Source organism: Lissotriton helveticus, chromosome 6 (assembly GCF_964261635.1).
Source record: "Lissotriton helveticus chromosome 6, aLisHel1.1, whole genome shotgun sequence".
In the NCBI taxonomy this organism is placed as follows: domain Eukaryota; kingdom Metazoa; phylum Chordata; class Amphibia; order Caudata; family Salamandridae; genus Lissotriton; species Lissotriton helveticus.
The window spans coordinates 1,645,496,835-1,645,521,582 of NC_136067.1; positions in this window are offsets into that span (position 1 = coordinate 1,645,496,835).

Genomic DNA, 24,748 nt, shown 5'->3' on the forward strand with positions numbered 1-24,748 from the left:
ACACACTTCCAACTCATGGTTGGAGGTATTTCTCCTGTTTTAGGACAAGAGTTCCATATCATGCTCGCCGTGGTATGATGCATAATCTGTTACAATATGTAATAAACAAAAAAGTCATCCTCTGCTGAAAAAGAAATCACAGTTTATTCATCAGTTCTCACACGGGATGGGGGGAAGCGGGAGGGGTTTAATGAAAAAAAAAGAAATAAAATAAAAGTAAAACTTACCCTCCCGCTTTTTGTTAATTCCCGAGACTCCCGACTCCCGCCGTCCTGAGTTGAATTCCTGGCTGCATCACTCGTAATCAGGAAGGCAGCCTCCCTTCCCTCCACCAATCACAATGCTGCAGCGTTGTGATTGGTGAGGCCGCGCCACACCCGGGTCATTTTCTCTATGTATGCTGCAGCATACATAGAGAAGAGGGAGAGTGGGCAGTGTTGCTCGAGGGCAGGGGGGAGTGGCTTGCCCACTGATGTTCATACTGACTGTTTGGGCGGCCTCAGGCTGCCAAAACAGTCAGTATGAACAACAGTGGGCAAGCCACTCCCCCTGCCCTCGAGCAGCACCACCCACCCCCAACCAGGAACTTCTGCTTTCTCGCCGTGCGAGAAGGCAGAAACAAATGGTAGTTATTACGGTAATAACTAACATTTGTTTCTGCCTCCTCGCATGGCGAGAAAGCAGGGGGGCGGCACCCAAACGCCCCTATAGAGGAGCCGCCACTGGTCTAGTTGCAAACAATACGAATGCCTGTTGGAGGATGGGAACTGGGAGCCCCATATTTTGAGGCCTACAACTTGGTGGCACAGCTTCAGTGACTGGCTAGATGCCTGCATGGAAGGGGGCTGGAGACACTGCCGCTGCTGGCTCGGTCTTCCTGAGGTACTCTGCTTGCCAGAATGCTTATCCACAGCTAAAGGACTAAAAACATGGGTGTACTTCTCGGGGTGGCGGTGGCATATTGGGATAGATGCGCCAAGAGAGTGTCAGATGTGCTGTCATATGCGCCAGACCTACCCCGCATGGGAATTCCGCAAACAGGAATGGGCCCTCCCCTCACTCAGACCAAGTTATGGGTCTGGGAAGAAGCAGGGGTTTTGACTGTTGAAGATTGTTACCGTGATGGTGAGCTGCTCACACTTGATGATTTTTTAGAGTACCATGATCTACCACCTAAACAGTTTTTAAATTTTCATAAAATAAGGGGAGCGAAGGCTGAACTATGGTGGAATAGCACGGGAGAACCTGCCACCCATGGGGCCCTCCAGGCACTGATGATGTTGGGGTCTGCGGGTCACGTGGTGAAATGGCTCTATCTGGCGATTACAGAGATGTCACGGAATAATTTCCCCTAATACAAGAAAAATGGGAGGGCTCTCTGGGCAGGCAACTATTGGAGAAAGAATGGGAAGAGGTCCTGAGGAGTCCAAAATAGTATCAAGGAATACAGCATTTAAGCCCATACAATTCAATATTTTGCATAGAACATATCTTACGCCGCATCGCCTGAATGTAGTATATAAAAAAGATGACCTGTCATGTGCTAGATGTTGAACGTTAGATGCCAATTTGGATCACATGATGTGGTTCTGCCCGGAACTGCAAAAAGGTTGGACCACAGTTGTTGAGACGGTGGATAGGGTCCTGGCCCGTGATGTGTCATGTAATCTGGATATCTGTTTACTGGGACTCTTCCCGAGACCTAAATCCAAACGGATGGGGCACAGATTTGTGGATTTGACCTTCCTGCTGGCTAAGTGGAGAATGGCTCTGAGATGGAGGGAGGTGAAGGGCCCATTATTAGTTGACTGGGAGAAAGATGTTGATAACTGGGCTAGAGCAGAGGAGAGAGGTTTGATATGCGAAGACCGGGTTACGAAGAGGGGTACACCCCTGGCAGACCCATGTACAGAAATACTGAGGGCTTGGGATACCCGTAATGAGACTAACCGAGGGTCACAAACAGGTGACTCAGAATCTGAGGATGTGTAAGAAGTCGGGACTGGTCATGTTAGGCTTGGGGACTGCCGGGGATCCATGGGCTAGTAGATTCAAGCTGAGGAGACAGGCATAGCTACACCTGAACACAGGGAAGGCATGGGAGGTTTCTCCCCATCTCGTCTCTTTTTGTGCCCACTTCCTTTCATGGGTCCTGCCTCCTGTTGTCCCCCTACTCCTCGATCCCTCCGGGGGTCTCCCCTCCCTTTTTCCCCTCCATGGGGCCCCCTGGCTCTCTGAGAGCACCAACTCCCCCAAATATGCAGAAATGGAGAAGCACTGATTTAATATGTAAGCAGTAGACCCCTAGTAGTTTTAGGCACAGTTTAGTTTAGATAAGTATCTATTGTTCCACAGATGCCTAATATTGGATTTTCCTTTTTCTTTTGCCTTCTAACTGATCTGCAAAATGAAACATACATTAACTCATAGAAGGCATGAGTGTGCAAGAATGGTCTGTGGACACAACTACTCCCCGTAAGATATCCTAATATGACAAGATCTTGTTGAAAGGGTCGAGAAATAAGAGGCTATGGCATCTAAAAGAAAGCAATTTAAATGGGGTCGTAATCCTGAGAGTGATTTAATGTTTATTTATCCCTGCTGTCTATATTAAATGTTGTTAATTGTCTCAGACGGTGGGAACATGCACATGTTGATGTTGTAGAAATGACGCATGGTTTGTATTGCTTTAATGTCTTAAATGCCAATAAAGACGATATTTAAAAACAAAAAGAGTACGGAGTGTTGGGAATAGTCAAATAAAAAACATGCAAACTGGATGTGATAAATGATCAAAAAAACTAAAACGTCACTGAACAACTTAGTTAGGGGTAAGTTTCTTTTCTCATTAAGACTTTAAAGCATGGTTGAAATCCATAAGAAATTCCCTGGCACAGTTACAGTGAAGTTATGGTGAAAAGACCAAAACCTGAAAGACCCTGATATAGGCCTGTAATGGCATCAATTTAATCAATGACGTAATTTGAGACATCATCAGTCATGTCATCAGTGATGCCATTTAACATGTCATGAGTGATGTAATATGTGAGGTCCTAAGCAGTGCATGATGGGGAACACGTTATAGTTAGTTCATTGAACTATAACTGAGGAATTTAGTGTTTTTTAGGTCTGGTGTTAGCCAAGACCCTTTTATTTGACTACAAATGTATGTATAATATACTAAAGGGCTTTTTCAAACAACTCTTTTTCCATTGGTCTGTTTTTGTGTCATTCACATTATTTTCTTCCGCCCACTACAGCTTACAGCATGGGCTTATCGGTCAGCCTACTTCACCCTCTGACTAACTTCCCTTAGAGTGACTGCATTTTACTCTTTCACAAGGAACACGTCCACTCACAAGATAGTTCCCTTCAGTGCCAGTGTTTTATTTTTTTTACTTTATTATCACTTTATTGCTGCCTTTGTATTTAGAGCCTTGTGGGATAGCAGGATACTGTCTCCTAGCTCTTCATGTTGTTTTATCTAAGCACAGAGCACATTCCAGCTTTATCAGATCCTTTCTCCTGTTAATGCAGTTGTAAATTCCTTTCAGGTGGCATTTGTTTATCCGGCATCGTGCCAGATTGTGCCCATTTGAAACTATTCCTCATGAAGTGAACCTCTTTTTCTTATGCAGGCAATGAAAGGCATTTAATATTATACTCATGTATGTTATGCTGGTATGTAATTTATTTGAGGACTACAGTCATACCTGTAAACCAATTTAATCTGTATCCCCTCATTGCATGGCTTTGTAGTTTGCTTTCAATGCTCTTGTTTGCTGTGCTTATATAGACATTTAACTTATATATTACTAATCAAAGCTATGGCGTTTATTCCAATTTCCTTATCTACCTTTCTACCTATCTACCTGTATATCTACTACCTGTATATCTATCTATCTATCTATCTATCTATCTATCTATCTATCTATCTATCTATCTATCTATCTATCTATCTATCTATCTATCTATCTATCTATCTATCTATCTATCTATCTATCTATCTATCTATCTATCTATCTATCTATCATTGCAACCCTATCTATCTTCCTGTCTCTCTAACAGTGTGTCTATCTATTTACCTGACTGTATATCCACATGTCTACTATCTACCTGTCTGTCTGCCTGTCTGTCTGCCTGTCTATCTATCTATCTGTCAATCTGTCTATCTATCGTCTTGCAAACATATCTCTCTATCTAGACAACACTATATGTATGTACCATCTCTATATAGTTATCTATCAGTGCAACCATCTATCTGTCAATCTATCAAAGCAACAGTATCAATCTACGCAACACATCTATCCATACAACTCTCTTTATCTATACAACCCTCTCCATTTATCTATCTTTGTAATCAGCTCTATCTGTAATACATGTTTACAAAAAAGCATTAGCAAAGGCAAGGGGCTAGCAGCCAATGCCAGACCGATGGGCTTTTTTAGGTCTTATTACATAGTTACTCATAAGAATTTTCAGCCAGATGTCCTCCATTAGTCTATTGTTGTCTCATCCAGGTTTTTCTTCCACTCACTCCAGTATGCATCATGGGCAATGGGCCAGCCCACTTCAGCCATTAGCTATCTTCATTGTGATTTATGTCATGCTTCCCTTTCACAAGGAACACATGCACACACAAAGACGTTCCCTTCAGTGCCAGAGACTACTGTTTTAAAGTGTATTTATTTTTTCTAAGTATTTTGCCATTATCTAATTTTTCTGGTATTTTTTTTAGTTGGTGAGGGCCCAGCAGCTTCCCCAGCAATAAAGTTTTACAAAAGCCATGACAGAACAACACCAGATCCTATTATAAAATGTATTACATATTGTATGTTTAATTGCACATTGCTAGCCACAAACTTTCCCTTGAAAAGGCATTTATTTATGTGGGTATCGTTTTTGACCCCATGTACAGGTTTGCACCATAATTGAAAATCACTTAGGACTGTGCACTAAAGTGAGGCTTATCTATTTTAAGGAATATATGTACAAAGGAAAAAAACATTAAAGGGAGTGTCAAACACATTGTGTTTTTCATTTTAATTCCCATAGTAATCTTTGCTGATGCCTACTACAAAAACTGCAGAATGGATTAACACCAAATGGGTATGTTAATAGAATGTTATTCAGAAAGTGAACATTCTTTGGTTTGGTGAAATCTGTTCAGTCGTTTTTGAAATGTGAGTGTTTAATCGATTTGCTGTTGAGCTTGAAAGGTTTAATTGATATATAGCTCTCCCATTGAAAATCTCAATTTAGTAAACCATTAATTCTGTCAATCTCATCACATGCGAGGGGCAAATGAAGAATATTATTTTTGTCCTGCTATCTTAAATTTTTTAATTATTAATACAAAATGGTGATGTTATCATTGCCTTGGATGCACTATGATAAGTGGTTGATGGGTGCACTATGATAAGTGCTCGACCCAGAGGGAGTGATGGGGGCATTGACATTTATTGACAAGATTGAGATCTCACAGTCACCATTTTGTGAACTGGAAATAAGGTACCATTAAGGGGCCAATTCCAATCTTGCTCGGAAGGGCTACGAACGCGATCCGGCTGGAAAAAGTACGAGCCGTACGCGTGTTTTACGACCGACTCGTACAGCTGTACGAGCGAGCAAGTGCGAAGCGAGAAACGCGAAATCGCGACCGAATCGTTTCCGGGTCTGAACCACTCCATACGTCTCGTCCGTAAGCAAACAGTGCCGTGCAATGGAGGCGATTTAAGCCCGAGCCAGTACGATTCAGACAGCCGGATCAAGTTGGAGCCTCCGACACGTAAACGCTTCGGGAAGCAGACTTCAGGGGTCTGCGCCGGACCCCCCTTTCACCCATAGTCGTATGAGTCGATCACAGGGGGGACCCAAGGGTCCCCCCTATACATACATGAACGCTGCGGGTGGCACCGACGCATCCCCACTACAGGTGGCGCCCTTGTGCGCAACATACCTTTCAATGGGAGCCTTTCTACGAGTCATACAACAAGCTCCCATTGACTTCAATGGGGCTCCGAGCGACCCGTGTCCGTCAGCGCTTGTTCGCATTGCACTCAGGCGCCCCGGAGCACGAGTCAGTCGGAAAGCCCTCCGGATCCTAGTCGGACAAAGCCTTCTCCTAGCGAGATCGGAATCGGCTCCTAAGTGCTAAAATGTGTGTTTTCATTATAATCTCTAGTTTTCCCTAAAATTAAAATACAATTGAAACATTATTTTGCTGTTAGAGAAAATAAACTTGGGGAAAAATACTTGCTATGCAGAGGAGTTGGCGGCCTGCGGCACATTGTTCACTAGGCCTGGGCGAGGGCTTGTGGGTGTTGGGTGCACACAGCGAATTGCACCCTGGGCCTCTTCGAAAGCCAGGCTCAGTTGTCAACCCCTATTGCACATGGCTAAATACTATGTTTATTCTTTCTCTTTGTGAATCCTGCACATTTTGTGTAAGTCATCCAATTTTATTATATGAAAATTAGTGGATCACTAGATTTCCGATTACACAGAACACATATATTAAATGAATGAACGAAACATTGTCTAAATCAATGGATCTTAACCTGTGGTCCGGGAACAACTGGAGGTCTGCAAAACACTCTTGGGGACTGCTTAGTGAACTAAATCATATTAACAGACTAGTAAAGTGTATAGAAATAAAGAAACAAAATTTATAACTGAACATTTTAAAACGTTCTTTAAATGTGAAGGAATTTGAAATTGGAGGCTAAATATTGTTAGTATGCTCGAGTGATTCGTAGGAGCAGTGCAAGTGCATCAAACAGAATATAGTATGAACCATGAGTGGCCTCAGTTCAATTTAGAATTGCTACAACCTTCATAATAAAATTGATATTTTAATTTTTTTTATATATTCGTTGAATTAACTAAAATATTTCATGTGAATTAAATAAAATATTTCATCATTTGTGCTTTTGTATGATGAATACTTGTTTCTGTTAGTTTTGGGTGTTTCGCGTCAAATCATCAAAAACGTTTGGGCGGGGTCCCTTGCTTCCTTAGGTTTCAGTAATGATTAAGTGGGGTGCTCAGAAGTCAAAAGTTTAAGAACCACTAGCTGAAATAGCCTATTCTACTAAACGTCAGCTTTCCTTCCTGGCTCATAACTTTGAATTGAAATACCCAAAGGTAGAGAGAGTTCAGGCACCAAACCATGATTTTCTGAAATATTCCCACTCAATCCATTTTCTGTAAATTAGATTTAATGGCAGTAATTATGTAGGAGTAAATACCAAGGATATGGGGCATATTTTCCAGACAATTTATGACAAAATGTCTGCAATCAATAGAGTGACTAAGTATTCCTTCAACATAGAATAATCTCCCAGTACAGCATATGAATTTGCATTCGTGTTCATATGAGAAACTCAGTACAGCATTTGAATACTGCATTTGTGTTCATATGAGAGGGTGTGATGTAGGTGTCAGATCTGTCATTTTGAGCATGTAAATAAACAAAGTCAAACGTCACAGTAAGAAGTAAAATATAGAAACACATAAATCAGCAAACCCCATTTTAACATTCACACTCAAAATGGAAACGAGAAAAATATATCAGATTGAAATACATCACTGCTAACCTTTTATGCTCAAAACACATTTTCATTTCCCTGGGGCACGGGTCTCATGCACAGATATCCATGGCTTTCTTCAGGGGATTTTATGTAGCACCTCAAAGTTCCCTACAAATGCCACTGTAGTGCTGTACACGTGCACAGTAGACGTCGAATTACTCAAAATGCATTCGCCTATAAATGGCTCAAAATTTATTCCACAATATTTAGTGGACACAGAATGGTGAATAGAGGTTCCTGCGTAGATGGCAGGCACCAGGTTACATTTTAATTTTGGTGTGTGACAGCCAAAGACAAATACTTGGGGAGGCGATTGGTTGAAGGCCAATCGTTTTTTTTGTTTTACTTTTTAAAGGGGGGATGAAATGTTATGGATAGTTTCCCTTTTATTCCCTGCTCCTGCACAACAGTTGAAAAGTAGGAACAGATGATTTGGGGGAATTGTGGGGCATACATAACGGGGATGTTTTTCCCCTCTAGGTTCTGAGCGATATCGTGGAGAACTCAAGTTTTGGTCCCATTGCTTACTGGATGTCACTCAAAACTCCTCAGTGAAAAAAATTCTAATTAATCCGGTAGACATGTGAAGCATAACATACTACTTTAAAATAGTACCTCAAGTCTCCCGCCAAATATCTACTAAATTAAGCTCTAATTCCAGATCTATTTGTATGCAATGTAAAATAAGCACTGACAAAGCCAACAGGTCTGTCCTTGGTAAGCTGTAAGTTTTTTAGGTCACGATTACGATGCCCGCAAAGCTGTCACAAAATGAACTAAGAACAAAAAGGGAAATTAAGCTTAAAGGTAAAATCTAAATGCAAACACCCCCTACAATACGTCGGACGAGGATAAATAAATATACAAAAACACACACTAAAGCTGGAGTAAAATGGAGCAACAGTCATGTGAGCTGGTCAGGCTTTCACGGTCTCAGGACCTGGCTCTTCGAATGATCCTCCACCCAGTCCTATCAGCAGCCCCCCTCCCCAAGCGCCTTGAGGCCCTCTCGGGTCAGTAGCCGCGCTATACAAGACCCTGATTGATTGATTGACGTGTCATAAGGACTAACTTGTCCACGCAGGTCCTTGGTATAGTGAAAGCAAACTGCCTAAAAGTTGTGCATGCAGTCCAGAAACAATGTAAATTTCTCAGTTGAGGACTACATGCAAATTTGATACAGTATCTGCTGTATTTCCATCATCCAGAATTCACAGAAGGGTGGATTTATCAATGTGGCCAGTTGATCACTGTTCCCTGTTTGATTTATGTTAGCACCGGTTGCTTTTACCCTCTCTCTTGACGTGTATATGCAAATATCTTGAGTCTGAGTGCACTGCATAGTGATTAATACTTTTGGACATTACTTGAAGTGAAAACAGGGGCAACAGCAGAAGAGCTGCGCCTGCTGCCCAGTATACACGTATGAATGTTCACACATAAGTTAAGCACCAGCCAGTGAAGATTTCTCTCAGCAAATGCAGTAAGATCAAGCGAAAGAAAAGTGAGTGTTGTGTGGGTCACTGTTAGCTGTTTTGAAAAACTGCTTAAACAAATACTTAGGACCTATTCAAAAATTGAAACTCCGTTTATGATTGATAACTTACTGTCATAATGTTGCCTTTGTATAGCACTGTAATTTACTGTTGTTACTTCTACCCGATTCAATGGAGTCAACACATCAACCACAGATACAGGGGTAAATTGACCCTACTGCCATTTGTACTTCCGCCTGACAGGCAGCCACTGTTAAACACAGGGGGCCATCATCCCTCAGGCCAAATGTTGCATAAGTACAGCTTATGTGCATTTAAATTTGAACCACACTAATGGCTTTTTATTGATATGTGCATTTAATGTAAAGGGAGTAGAGATTATATTTGTAAATGAGAACTCTCCACCTTGGATCTGTTCCGATTATAAACAGCTTGAGAGGGAATTGTGACTCCAGCATGCTTCAATGCGTCTCATTGATTAGTGTGAAGCGTTCTGTTTGTAAGATTCCGGGACAGGCCCGGACTGGTGAGTCTGGGCACCGGGCAATCCCCCGGTCGGCTGGAGGGGGTGTGGGCCGGTTTTTGAAAAGGGGGCCGGTTTTGTGGCTGGGGGCCGATTTTCAGTCCGCCGGTCACAGCCTGTGACGGTCGGACTGAAAATCGGCCCCAGCCACAGCAGCGTGCGTCACTCACGTAAGTCCATCATGTCTGAGAGATCACTCTTTCAGTCAGACTTCCAAATAATTTACAGTTCCCGCCGGCCCCCGAATAAATCTAGGGCCGCCGCCAGCAAGCTTGATTGGCACAACAGCACTGCAGCAAGTGGTGCTGGCAGAATGTGCAACCTAACATAAACACACGGAACAAACGGAGGAGGAGGAGGAGGTGCCTGTGCGCAGAGCGCGCAGAATTATGCCCTGTCTCCTCCTGTCCCCGCATGCGCATTGGGCATCTAACAGCTGACTAGAGGAGCAGAGGTCAGGTGCACTTAAAGCGGCCATAATTTTATAGCCAGGCAGTGGCTAGCGCCGACGACCGACCCCCCCTGTGTAGTGTGTCTGCCACAGTCAGAGTGCCACCCCACCACCAACAGCAGTCAGACAGCAGGCCTGAGTGAGGTGAGTCCGTTTTTCTGCCCCCCCCCCCCCCTCCAAGACTGAAAGAAGCAAGCAGCGCGACGTGACCAGGCCTGGCCCTGGTCTGGACCGTCGAGTGGACGTGACTACGTACTTGATAAGTTATAAACGAGTCTCGGCCCGCGACTGAGGTTATAACTTATCAGGTGGTAGAGGTACACCTGGTCACGCATGTCGTGCTGCTTCAGCTTGCTTCTTTCAATTACAATGCAATTGTCGTTGTCGTCATTCCCTGGCAGGCAGTCGCACTAGCAGAAAAAAATCCCAAACAAGCTTGAAGCTGCCTGTGTAAGCATAAAAAAACGGCACTTGAAGCGGCCATAATTTTATTTTACTGGCTACTGGCACAGTGCCTAACGCCGCCTAGCCCGACCCCCCTGTGTCTGCCACAGTGCCACTGCCACGCCACCCCACCAACAGCAGTCAGCAGGCCTGGGTGAGGCGAGTCCGTTTTTCTGCCCCGAGGCCGAGCGAGACGGAAAGAAGCAAGCAGCGAGACGTGACTATGTACCTGATAAGTTATAACCTCTCGGCTCAAGAAGACTAGAGGTTATAACTTATCAGGTACATAGTCACATCGCGCTGCTTGCTTGCTTCTTTCACTTAGAAATGCACGCAATTAGCTGATCATTCCTTTCCTCACCAAGACACTCGCAGACAAAATCCCACACAAGCTGCCTGGGCTGTAATAAGCATAAAAAAAACGGAAGCACTGCCCGCTGAGAAATCAGGCCTGTGTGAGAAATGCATTCAAACCAGGACACGACCTTGTGGAAATGCACACACCACACGTCTTCCTTTCAACTCCCAAAGCAGGTCCTTTTTAATCAGTGATGATTTCTTGATTAAAACATTAATACAGAATTGCTGGAAAATAGGTTGATGTTCAAACTCCTCTGAAGCAGCAGGTAGGGAAAAAAATGCAGATACTGACTTCGGTGGCCTGTAGGAGTAATGGGGGGTGTCCTTCTGCCTGGAAGGCAGGGGGGGGTGATGTTAACCCCATGTCTCGGCTTTGCAGGGGCTGAATGCAAGTTAGACCCGGGCCACTTTAAACATTGTTTTTTTTGTTTGTCTGTTCATTTTGATTGTCGTTGTTCCATCTTTAGCTGGAAAATAAGGCCCAGCCGACCTTCGGAGCTTTGCTGATGTCAGTGGTAAATGGATGGGTGAGTGGATGGATGGATGGATGGATGAGTGAAAAGGTGGATGATACGTGAGTGAATGGGGGGATGGATGGGTGAACTTATGGGAGGATTGATGAATTGATAAGTGAAAGGATGAATGTATGGATGGATGAGTGAAAGGGTGGATGTACGGCTGGATGAGTGAGTGAAAGGGAGGTTAAATGGACACAAGGGTGAATAGATGAGTGAAGGAGTAAAAGGGTAGATGGATGAGAGAATGGATGGAGGATTGAGTGATAGTGAAAGGGTGGATGGATGAGAGAAAGGATAGATGGATAAGTGAAAGGATGGATGAGTGATAGGGTCAATGGATGGATTCATGAGTGGATGAGTGGATGAGTAGATGGGTGGATGGAAGGATGGATGACTAAGTGTAAGGGGGATGGAGAGTGAAAGGGAGGATGGGTGACTGAAAGGGTGGAAGGATGAGTGTCTGGGTGGATGAATGAGTAAGTGAAAGGCTGGCTGGATCGGTGAAAGGTTAAATGGCTGGATGGATGAGTGAATGGATGGATGAGTGGAAGAGTAGATGGATGAGTGGATGAATGGGTAGGGTGAAAGGATGAATGGAGGGATGGATGAGTGAAAGGGTGGATGGAGGGATAGATAGATGAGTGGAATGATAGATGGATGGATGGAAGGATAGATGATGGATAGGTTTGCAACAGGTTGAATATGGTTATGGATGTTACACAGATAGAAGGACAGAATGAATGGTGAAAGATTGAATGATGGGTGAAAGAATGATTACACCTTGTAACCCCCATTATCTTAAGTAACATTTCCTATACATTGACTTTCACATGTATATGGGTCATTGTCTCTATATAAGATGTGTGTGATGTAACACTCTCCGACACCCTGTCCTACTTACTTGGGATGAGTAGCACTATAAAAGAAATTAAAAACACATGAGAGAGGGTCTTTGTGAAGATGAGGGGCACCATTGGAGGGTGGTTGCAAGGCCGAACTGGCAGGACTGGATATCAGGCGTTTTCCTGGGAGGCTGGAAAGGTAGGGTGGGGGCTGTTTTGTTAGCACAAAAAGACCTGCACATTTGCTCAAAGCTGCATACATACTCAAAAACCATGAAGTGCACGATTTTCTCAACCTAATATAAACTTATTTTCCCTTGTACTTAAGTGGTTGTCTATTTACTTACTTATATACTATTGCGCAACCTCCTCTGATGTGTCTTTAAAACTTACCTTTTGTCCTGAATTTCGAACTCCCGTCCTGAATTTTGACCCTTTGTCCTGATTTTTTACACTCACAGTCCTGAATTTGTACCCATGCCAGTTGGTCACCCTACTCACACGGTTATTTCCAGGTCACTTCCTGTAGGTTGACTGGTGAACAGACGGCACACTTGCAAGGTGGCTGCAGTGAGGCAAGGACGCCCTGGGTGGGGGTGTTGCAGAATGGGGGCGTGGTCAGTAGCCAGGAAAAGATGCCCCTGGCTCGTGCTTCGGGTCGACGCCTGGACACTTTTAAGCAATCGCCGGCTACACTTTCCACACCATTTCCCCCTCAAGTGGCCAGCGTGCGCCTGGATGTGGCGTCCAGCCCCGAGCCGCCAATTTTCAACGGGTTCTTAATCTTTTCATAATGTGAATTATAAATGCCCGGCTTTAGAGTTCTGAATCTGCGCGAGCAGAGAGAGCGCGCGGGCATCTGATGGGCACCGCTCACTCACTCACAACTCATAGAGAAAGCGGCTCCCTCCATTATTAATGCATGGCCAGTCAGGCGCATCAAAGATTAATACCTTTTAGGCCGGTGGTGCGTGCTTTGTTGTTGAGCAAACCAATAACGTCGAGCCGAGTGCCAGGCTGTGGCAGGGGGCGCCCGCCCCGCAGCTGAACCCACCTCCCACGTCGGCTCGCATCCATGCCACTTTATGGCGGCCATGTTATGGTAAAATAATGATGCAGCTTCGACTGCCATGTTTGCATTGTGATAGTACGCGTATATACGTCTAGAGATATTGTAATTGTATTTATATAGCGCTTACTACCTCTGGCGAGGCATTGAAGTGCTTTTCAGCGAGTAGCACGCTACTCCTGAACCCAAAAAGGATTATGCTGGATTAGTAGTGGGAAATATAATTTGTTAAGGCGAATGGTGGACATGAGAGTCTGTTAGTTGGATTGAGTAGGATAGCAGCATGTCAACAATAGTGCATACAAAGTAGTCCCATTGTGAGCAATCCCCTAAGAAAGACCTCATGAACTTTGTTTGTATGCACCTTACTCTTTCCTGCACTAGAATGTAGGCTAGAGCCCTTCGTTCAAACATTTTCAGATTGTTAGTCACATTGCATTGGGTCTACCGCGAGCATACCATATGCCTGCACCACCATTCTGCTTGTCTGCTGATTCTCCTCCTCAATGTTCAAATCGGTAGATATTTGGAATACAGGCTCTGTTCACTGTGGCCTTTCCGAATTTCACCACCACTTTCCCCAATACCCTTGTCAAAAACATTTGATAATGCACAATCCCACAGCTACTTCGGTCTCAATTTATACCAGCCTATTATTAGTATGATCGCACTCGGAGAGGTGTGGCGCCGCGGCCAGGGTGACTGACGCTGGAATCTGTGGATCACGGTTCGATCCCCGGCTCCGGCGGCAGATTAGTCCAGCACCATGTGACTCTGGGCAATAGCTCGCTTAATCTTCCCGACGGCCCCCTGCGCCTAGAGACCCTTACGGGTGATTGTGCGCTTTACAAATGTGGACTTTGCTTTACTTTCCTTGGCTTCAAGAACAAAGGGAAACTCCCTACTTTTCTGGAGTGCCTGTCAACTATTCCCCCTTGTAATTTGACCACCCAGGACACGACTCCCAGGCTAGTTGCCTGCCAAATAAGGAGCTATCCCACTTATTAGTGGCGATCCACCATCCAGTATGATCTGTTTAGTAGCACACTGCACTCCTTGTCTTGCAGGCCAGCACTCTGTGAGAGGCTGAGCTGAGCACACAACCCAGGCTGAGGGGCTCGGGGCCCCCTCCGTATATGCACAGCTCTGTGTGTACATGCTGATGACAGGACCGTCGCAGGTGCAGGCAATACATCAGAAATGTGTAATTATGATGATGAATCATTCATCATCATGATTACAATTTTTCATTTGGTGCGCTGTGCGCATGGTGCGGGCGGCCAGGCCGGCAGGCCGCGATGTAAGTAGGAGATCTGAACTAAGTTAATGCGGCAGGCTGGCTGGCTGCTTTGTTCGTTCTCCTACTTTAATCACGGCCTAGGCATGGGTTGGATTAATATTAGTGATCAGCAATTGCTGTAACTTTGAGGGAATGCATATGGGTAACCTGATGTTCTTTAAGGTCATCATCTACTGTTTACTGTCAAGTCAAGTCAAGTCAAGTAGGCTTTATTTAGATAAAATGCATATCTTTAAAAGCAGTACATACAACAAGATAAAAAGGATAAAAAGCCAACCATGTACAAACAAGTAAGGTAAATGTGAATAAAATGGTGCAATAAATTATCTAAGACAGTCAATATAATGACCACAATTAAACAATTACATTAAGCCTTTTTGACCTAATCCCCCATGCCCAGCTTAAGAACTTTGCCATACCACATACATACAAGGGTCGGGTATCGGGCTTCAAAATCTGCAAAGCCTCAATAAAGTTTCTGGTACTCAATTCCTTGCACAGGGGTTTCAGCCACCTGGATCGTGGAACTTTGTAGGCAGGGCATTCAAATAAAAAGTGAGCCACCGACTCAGTTCTAAGTGTGCAAAAAGAGCAGAAAGGAGTGGTTTGGGCCGGGATTTTCCAGAGCGCGGTCAGTTCCCCCACTGGAAGGACTCCTGTCCTAAATTTGAAGTACAACGCCCTATCTCTTGGTTTCAAGATTAAATCGAGATAGGGTTCTCGGAGGGGGGCTTCCTTTACCAAAATAAACTCACTGGAGGATCTACAAAGATTTGAATCAGAAAATCTCTTGCCCGCTACCCAGTTCCAGTAAGCTCTCTTCAAAACAGATTTAGGGGGGGCAGTTCTAGACTGCCAAGCCTCCCCAAGGCCCTACTCCCCAAGCAAGGATTTGACATCCCTCAGCCATTTTATTCTTGACCAGCCAGGCATCAGTAGGACCTCCTTCAACCCCTTCGCATAACTGGAAAGCTCAGGGACTCTTCATAGGCGGGGCCAGAGTAGAAGGGGTCGCAACTTGGCCTGTTCCTTAATTGGGCGACAGCCCATATCCAAAAGCAAGGGTAGTGTAGGTGTACTCTTTGGAAGGACCATCAGATCTTTCAGGAATTTATTCTCTGAGGAGGATAGCAAGTCAGTGTTCGAAGAACCCCAAAGCTCCGCCCCGTAGAGAGCCGCACTAACGGCTCTAGCCGTATAAATATCCAACACAGGGGCAATAGGCCTAAAGGACGATGACCTCTGTTCCTTAAGAAGAGCCCCCACCACCCTCTTGTGACTCAATAACATCTTTTGGATGTGAGAATCCCACCGCATGGTGTCACTAAGGCGACTGCCTAAGTAGTCAAACTCCTTAACCCTTTCCAGGGGCACCGAGTTTAGTGCAGGGGTCAGGCCAAGCTTTTTTGGGGGGGTTCAGGACCAAATATTTGGTCTTATCTGTACTGTTTACTGTGCTTTGAAGGTTGATACAATTAGAATATTTAATGAAAATGTGCTGTAAAATTCACCATTTTGGTCTGTCGTTTATCAAAAATTTCTTGGGGGGAGAACCCCCCCAAACCCCCCTCGTGGCCGTCGGCCTCGCTTGCTGCGCTCGCTCGCTACGCGCCGGATGGGGGCTGGCTCGCTACGTGCCGGATGGGGGCTGGTATGGAAAAATTTGCCAGGGCTGCTTTCAGTTCCCAGTTACGCATAGGGACCAAAAGCAGGCGAGGGTGGAATTGGCAGAAGAATATTTCAGACATGGCGCAGCTTACCAAAGGCACCTCAATCCTAGTTACAAACCTCTGATTAATATTTTAGTTACAATTCATTATTTTCACTGTTTAAGAAAACAATTGGATTTGCAACAGACAGTGCTTGTTTCGCAAATGATTAAACTCAAACATAGGAAACGCATTGGCAGTAACAAAGTAGATTTAAACATTAGTTGGAGGCTGCCAGTGTTTAGTGCTGGTGTTCAAGCAGAAAAGAACTCTGTCGCCGTTCTGATCCGGAAGAGGAGACCGTGATTAGTGGACAAACTGATACGAATGCTTTGGAAGTGCCCAGAAGCTAAATAAACAAGCCTTTGCAAAGCCAAGAGGTCTCGCCTTTTCAAGAGGTTCTTTTGTTTTTGTTCTGTATTCTACAGTCGTTTTGTGGATAGTAAGTTTAGATTGTTTGTGTTTGTGTTATGTGGTGTACAGATTTTTTGTTTTGTCATGAAAACAGGCGATACAGCTTTCTAGATCATTTTATACCAAACTGAGGTCCCTGCCAACGTGGAAACTAGCTCTGGATGTAATGTATCTCCTCATTGTCTCAAGGTATGGTACCCGGGGGTGAGCAGTATTCATAAAGAGACATGGGGAGCAGGGTTGGCTTCACACGTTACAGGTCTAGTAGAGAGCAGAGTTCAGATTTCATTGCAATCATGCACTTCACCACCATATGTTGCTAGTAACAAATGGCCACGCAAACTCATAGCGGGCTCTGGCGACTAAATGAAGCTCCACTCAGGGTGGTCGCAGAACTCTGGGGTGGAACTCAAAGTGGGACAGAGGGTCTCAGAGTGCACGCTTCGGGAGAGTGCAGGAGGACTCAATGAACAATCACCGCGCTGGAGACTGCATACACAGACGGGAGGCAGGAATAGGCAAGAGAAATTCAGAACTAGTTGACCACAGGATAAGGGCTCCGCTAGGGAAAGAGAACCCAAGATGAGTAGGTAGATACAGACCGATTATATGACACAACCTCCTCACTGGAACATCATGTTCCAGCATGGGTTTTCCTTTTGCTAAATAATGTGTTTTGAAGTCAACACTTTGGATCACTTCAATGAAATGATTCGGACTAAAGTACCAGATTGTGTCGATTTGCACGAATGGAAACCCAAAGCAAGAGGCATTCCCCATTAGTCCAATCTGCATCTGTGATTATAAGTTTGGACTAGAGATATAAAACAGAAAAGAAAAGTACTGGAATATGAAACTGTGGCTCACGAGGAGGCTGAGCTAAATAAGGAAATGTACTCATATTACTTCACTTGGACTGTGATGAAATCTGAGCACTTGGCTCACTGCAGTTGGCATACAGCATGCAGCAATCATGTTAGACATAACAACCAGAGGGAAAAGAAGCCAGGCAACTGTTGGAACAATCTGAGTGCAAGCTGAAAGCCAATCAAGGAGGATGAGTAGGCAGGACTGCACCAGTGCCCTGTCCATCACATGTTAGAGGCATTTGTAGTACAGACATGAAAGCAGCAGTAACAAGTTCACATTGCAAGTCTAATAACACTGCAGCAATCAATCAAACGAAGGAGTTAATAAGGCAAAAAGTCGCAATCCTATGCACGAGATGCCACTCATCACAAAAAAACAACAACCAAAACAAAAATATATATATATATTTATATATATATATACATAAATAGATAGTGCTCATTACTAACACACACTTTTGAACATGCGTGAAGACACAGCAGAGGAAAAAATAATTTAAATTAAAGTTAATGTCCATAAATAGATTTATGAGAAACTGAAGCGGGTCAGACCCCTTGCAAATACGGGGTGGTAAAGGAAGTAATGTGACGGCTTTTTGGAATGCCAAAGTAATGCCAATGTTTTAAAGAGGCTGTTGGTCCACCCAAGCCAAATTCTGATTGATTACAGCAACACATCTACCATTCACAACTACTTTGCCTCCTTCTCTAATTTTATTGGACACAAATAAACTGGAGCTGCTAAAAGTAGCACCATTATTCTTAATAAGGGTGGCCAGTGTCTGTGCTGTTTTCCTTTACAAATCCGATTGTCAGCCGAAGTTATTTCGGGTCATGTATGTGCAAAAAATCGTCTCCAATTATTTGTTTTCACAGAAGAAGGACGACAACATGTCTGTTCAAAGGTGTATCTACATCAATAAATTAACCATGTGCATATAAATATTCAAAACAACTATGCCGGGTTTAAGTAGTTTATTTGGCACTACATCTTTCATCACAACAATGGACATTCATTTTACATTCCCTGACCCCTTACTTAAAATAAATGCAAGCCTACAATTAGCAGAATGCAGGAACGAAAACAACCACCACAGGATTCGATTGTTACGTCGAACAGGGACATCCTGATATGTCGGTGGATAGATACAATGTAAACGGTCTGGTAGGTTGTTCAATAAAAAGGCGCACAGCAGTGAAAAGTAGATGCGCTTGATTCACAAAAATAGCCACGAGTGCCCTCATACAACCCAATGGGAATGTTTGCAATTGAGGTTGTCTTATTTTACCGGTTGTTGGATAAATATTAAAGAATCCAAGCAAATGTTATCAAAATAAATGTTGAATACACTGTAGCTTTGCCATCAGCCTACCTGTCAGCCAGACAGAGCATTACATATTCCCCCAGCTAATACATGTTTGCCATTAGGAAGGAAGCATTTATCACTATGTTAACAATAAAGGACCTGGAGCCGGAATGCGAGCCCCTTCAAAAACAAATATTCTATCACAAAAAAAAAAATCACATGTTAAAAATTACTAGCAAAATTGAAAACACACCAAGACAGATATGCAGAAATGGCTTAAGAAATGGCAATCTGGCATGCCACAGGATGGGGCTGTGGAAGTGGAGAATGGCAGAAGTGTCATGGGACACGGCACAGCCGGATAAAGTGGGAGGGGAAGAGGGAGTGGGGTGAGGAGGAAGAGCAGTCATGTGATGTGAAAGCAGGCCTCGCTTACTATGCTCGGGTAGGAAGAGGCTGAATGTGCCAGAGATGACCTTCTGGCTGGACCGAGTCACTGGTCAGTAAATACTACCTACACACCAAGCAATTCATGTAGATATACCGGTGGTGCAAAGGCATTGGATGGGTGGGCTGAGCTAGGGGGATGGGGTTTATTCCTCATCAGTGCACAAGTGCTAAAAAAAATACAGCAAAAAAAATGCAGCAATGTAAAAAACAATGGCGCATATTACCAACAACTAGCGATATTCATCGCTAAATGAGTTTAGCGATATTTTTTTTATCGCCGCGCATCGCCGGATTTTATCTCAGAGATAACGTGCTATTAGCAACGTTTATCTCAAATGCAATCAAATATTCAGCGATAGCGGCTCAATGCGTGAATATTGCTGGGAATTCAGCGATATTCAGGCATTAACGCCAATAGGGTTTTAACTTGAATATCCAACTCCCATTGGATATACAGGTTACGAAGTGGTCTGAGCAGGCGTAAGTTTTTGGCGATATTCGCTCTTAGCGTGATTTTTTTTATCGCTGGGCCTGCGTTGATAATAGGCGATAGCGATGTTAGCGAATGCTTTCATTCGCTAACAGGTTGGATGTGCCCACTTTGGAAGTCATTAGCGATAAATATCGCTGACATGCAAAGCGGGCCCCAAACCGCTCGCTATCGCCTACAAACTGTTGTTAACTGCTGTTAGCGACAGCTTGCTAATAGGGCGATGAATTTATCGCCGCTTTAGCGGGAAAAAGTCCTGCTAAAGCGGCCATAAGGTCCTTGATAATATGCCCCAATGTCTTTAACAATCATCAACAACACAGGAAAGCCTTGGTGAACAAATAAAGCACATTGTAAAAACGTTTTAAAAAACGCTTAGAACGCAACTCCCACAAGCTTTAGCAACACGTCATAAGAAAAACAGAACCTGCCAAAAACACAGGGACTCTGCAACAAAAAACATAATGTGCACACACAAAGTGAAATACACTAAAGTGAAAAGATACACGTAACAGGCCCATGCTCCATGAGAGGGAGCAAAACACAAGAAGGAGGGACATATAACAGAGTGAAACCACATGGACCAAGCTTTTTCAAACGATGTAATCCTTACTAAATCAAAAATGATGGGCTGGCTATAAGCCCGCAGAGTGAATATAGCATATCTTGAAGAGACAGCACATGCGCTGCCTAGGCAAGATATAGAAGGGATAGATAGAAGCACTGTATTTTGAAAAACAATTGCAGTGCCCATCTGAGAATAAAACCCTAAGCAGACCCCCACAAGGGTGAGGCTGTAGTTTACCATTTTGGAAGTTAGCACCAGCACTGAGACAGCTGTAAAACTGAGCTGGTCACAGGAAAAGTGAAAAGGCTTGGGGTGACATGGAAACTGAATGGTGCTGAAAAATAAGAAGATACTTGAAAGTGAGCAGTGAAGGTGCCTACTGGTCACATAGGCAGTGCTTTAAATGGGCCGGTACTTACCGGTACTGAGTACAGGCACTTCCGAATTTTTGGGCTGTCGGTACCGGCACATCTCTGTAGAACCGGAGAGTACCGGTACCCTGATCGACGGCAAGCTCAGGTTATGCATCTCCTCCTCCTCAGGGCTGGGCAGGGCTTCCGAGCAGCTTGATAGTAAATGAGGCGTGAAGTAGCCGCCCTTTTGCAGAGTTGCTGCTGAAGATTAGCAGCGCCCATTTCAGTGTTCCCAAACTGCAGGGGTTTGAGTGGGCTCTTGTCACACTGTGATTAACAGGGTAGACAGACCCTGCACTGTCAATCTGGTGTGCAGCGATGAAAGTGCTTTAGCGCCCCTACCACCACCCCTCCGTCAGGTGTGTGAAATGAGTTGGGGCCTCCAGTCACTAATCCAGTCCCATTTACAGTATGGCACTGGCCCTACCTAGTAAAGTGAGTGGCAGCATGCCATCCTCCGCCTTCGGCAAAGTCTGGGTTTTTTCTTTTCAAGTTTTTGTTCAGCACTGTAGCTGCTTCCCTTTGTGTGCCCCTCCAACACTAATTGCTGCATGTAGATGATAACAGCGGCTGCCATGGGTAATGCGTTCATGGTACAAAGTTAGCCCTGCCCTAGGGTAATGAGTAGCAGGGACCTGCAGTTCTCCAGGAATGAGCTCCCATGACAACTGGTGATGTAGTTGGTTTGAGGAAAGACAAGGTGAACATAGAATGAAGGGGAAGGGAGGAATGTGAGGAAGTGAGGTGACAGGTGAAGTTAGCATTGCCACTTTTTCAGATAAAAATGGCAGATATTTGTTGAGTTCTGAAATCATAAATGGGCTTAGAAATGGTATTTTAACACACATTTGTGTAAAGTCAAAACTCTGGATATATATATATATATATATATATATATATATATATATATATATATATATATATATATTCACTGAAAAAACCATAGGTTTCAGGAGTTATATAGTTAGGAATTCGTTTTTAAAAAACCTTTGAAATTCACTCAAAAAACTATAAGTTTTAGTGGTGTTATAGTTAGCTGGACATTTTACTCATACAAAACCAATGAAATTGCTCCTATATAGTTAGTTGTACTAACTATTTTTTGCGCAGCCGCAATCCACTACTGATGATGTCACATATTAGATCATTCATGACATGGTCAGTGACATCACTGATGACATCTCAAATGACATCACTGATGACATCACTGATGACATCATCCAGTGAATGTGGTTTGCTTCGTTATTTAAATATGCATTATATATTTAGCAATTTACATTGAAGAATGAGTGGATATATATAAATAAATATTTGGATGGAGGATTTAGTAGCAGTGTAATTGACTGTTTACTTGACCAATTTATAATGTCTCACTAAATATAGTGGATAGTGACTAAACTGTGTGAATATCTGTATCACTTTGTCAGTTGTTGTGTAAATTGATTCTACAGTTGGTTACTAGCTATGTGAAAGTCTATATTAGTTATTGATTAGTTAACTGAGTTTTTGTATGGGAGTGTGAAAGTGTGCGTGGTTCGGTGGGGGGTGTGTGACTGTCCAAAGATGTGTGAATAGTTGATTCAGTAGATATATGAAGTTAAAACTACATGTTCTAACAGTTTGGGTGAGGGAATCTCTTTATGGGTGTGGTGATGAGCAAATATATTTCCCAAAGGTACAGGTCCAACAAACTAGAAAAATAAAAGGCAGTGTATGTGTCAGTTGTTGTATATAAATAAGTATACATAAGACACAATGATTGTGTGAGTGACTGTATGGATAACTGTATACTTGTAATAATGATTTTATAATTCACTAAGTATGACTTACTATCTAAATGAATAGAAGAAGTGGTGTTTGTATAAGTGTTTTGCTAAGTAAATATGTAAGTATGATCCATTGTTTGCATAAGTGAGTAGGATGACTTCATATGTGAATAGGATGCGTGCTGTTGTTTAATGTGGATATAGATGTATAAGTATTTTTGATAGTGTTCTATTGTTCATTGACAGCATGTATGAGTGAATCCACAGGTAAGTGATTAGATGTGTGTATACATCTATGAATCACTGAGTGGATTTTTTGATACTTTGTATTCCTGTGACAATGGATTTAAATATGATACTCTGTATTTTACAAACAGTGATGAAAAATTGTAATAGTGTATGAAAAGGTTATGTGATTGTCACGTGGATGATGTGATCAGTGATGTCATCAGTGATGTCATTTGAGATGTCATCAGTGATGTCACTGACCATGTCATGAATGATCTAATATGTGACATCATCAGCAGTGGATTGCGGGTGCGCGAAATATAGTTAGTACAACTAACTATATAGGAGCAATTTCATTGGTTTTGTATGAGTAAAATGTCCAGCTAACTATAACACCACTAAAACTTATAGTTTTTTGAGTGAATTTCAAAGGTTTTTTAAAAACGAATTCCTAACTATATAACTCCTAAAACCTATGTTTTTTTCAGTGAATTTCAAAGGTTTTTTTAAATGCTAATTCCTAACTATATAAGGCCTGAAACCTATGTTTTTTTTTCAGTGAATTTCAAAGGTTTTTAAATGCTGTTTCCTAACTATATAAGGCCTGAAACCTATGGTTTTTTCAGTGAATTTCAAAGGTTTTTTAAATGCTAATTCCTAACTATATAAGGCCTGAAACCTATGGTTTTTTCAGTGAATTTCAAAGGTTTTTTAAATGCTAATTCCTAACTATATAAGGCCTGAAACCTATGGTTTTTTCAGTGTTTAAAAAAAAAACTGATTGGTTAACTGGCTTATTAAGTGTATCTTAGTGAATACATATATTAGCGAGTAATGTTTAAATATTTAAATATATGCATGAGTGATATAATATGTGACGTCATCAGCAGTGCATTGCAGACGTGCAAGTTATAGTGAGTCCAACTAACTATAACGTGGGAATTTCAATGGTTTTATGCGAGTAAAATTTCCAGCTAACTATAACTGGTGTGAAACCTATGTTTTTTTCAGTGAATTTCAAAGGTTTTTTAAATGCTAATTCCTAACTATAACTGGTGTGTAACCTATGGTTTTTTCAGTGAATATATATATATATACCATTTCAACGGCAACATGAAACCCCTCATTTTGTTCCTTTTCAAATTAAATGTATTAAGTGTTACTTTATTCCAATCAAGATGACTTCAGGTGTGCCATACTTTTGTCATAAGTAAGACTGTTAGCGCTCTAGTTGTTCTTTAGAACACTCTGGGACATTCTGTCATTGGGCTATAGTTGGGCTACATCTGGCTGATATTTGGGCTACATTTGTTTTTTTTGTCTCTGGTGGCCATCTTTGGGCTACATTGGGCTACATTGGGCTACATTGGGCTACATTTGGGTTCTAACATATATATAGCCCAATGTAGCCCAATATATATTTTTTCAAAGTTAATTTTCGTAAAAACCACTGGAGCACATATCTTGAGACATAGCAAAGGCACATCGGGCTACCAGTCCCTACAATTTTGCCAAGTTTGGTGGAAAACCATTCAGCCGTTCGGGCTAAAAGTGAGTCCAACCGCCCTATGGAAATTAACATGGGGAAAACACGTTTTGGGACCCCCCTTTTATCTCGGCCCCCGCTTGACGAATCCCCCCCAAACTTTCAGGGAAGGAGCGGAGCGCCGCGAGGCAAAGTTAAGGAAAATGTCAGGAAGATTTCTCAACCGGCGCCAAAGTTATTCCCAATAGAATGTTGCGATTTCCCTATGGAAAACAATCCTAACTATATATACCTACTGGCTATCGCCAGTAGGTAATATATATATATATATATATATATATATATACACACACATTCCAAAGAAAGCCTCCGAGTACCGGAGCCTCTGACCCTACAGGGCGGCCTCAAACAATGGGCACGGAGCAGCCCGTCACATTACAACACAGCAGAGAA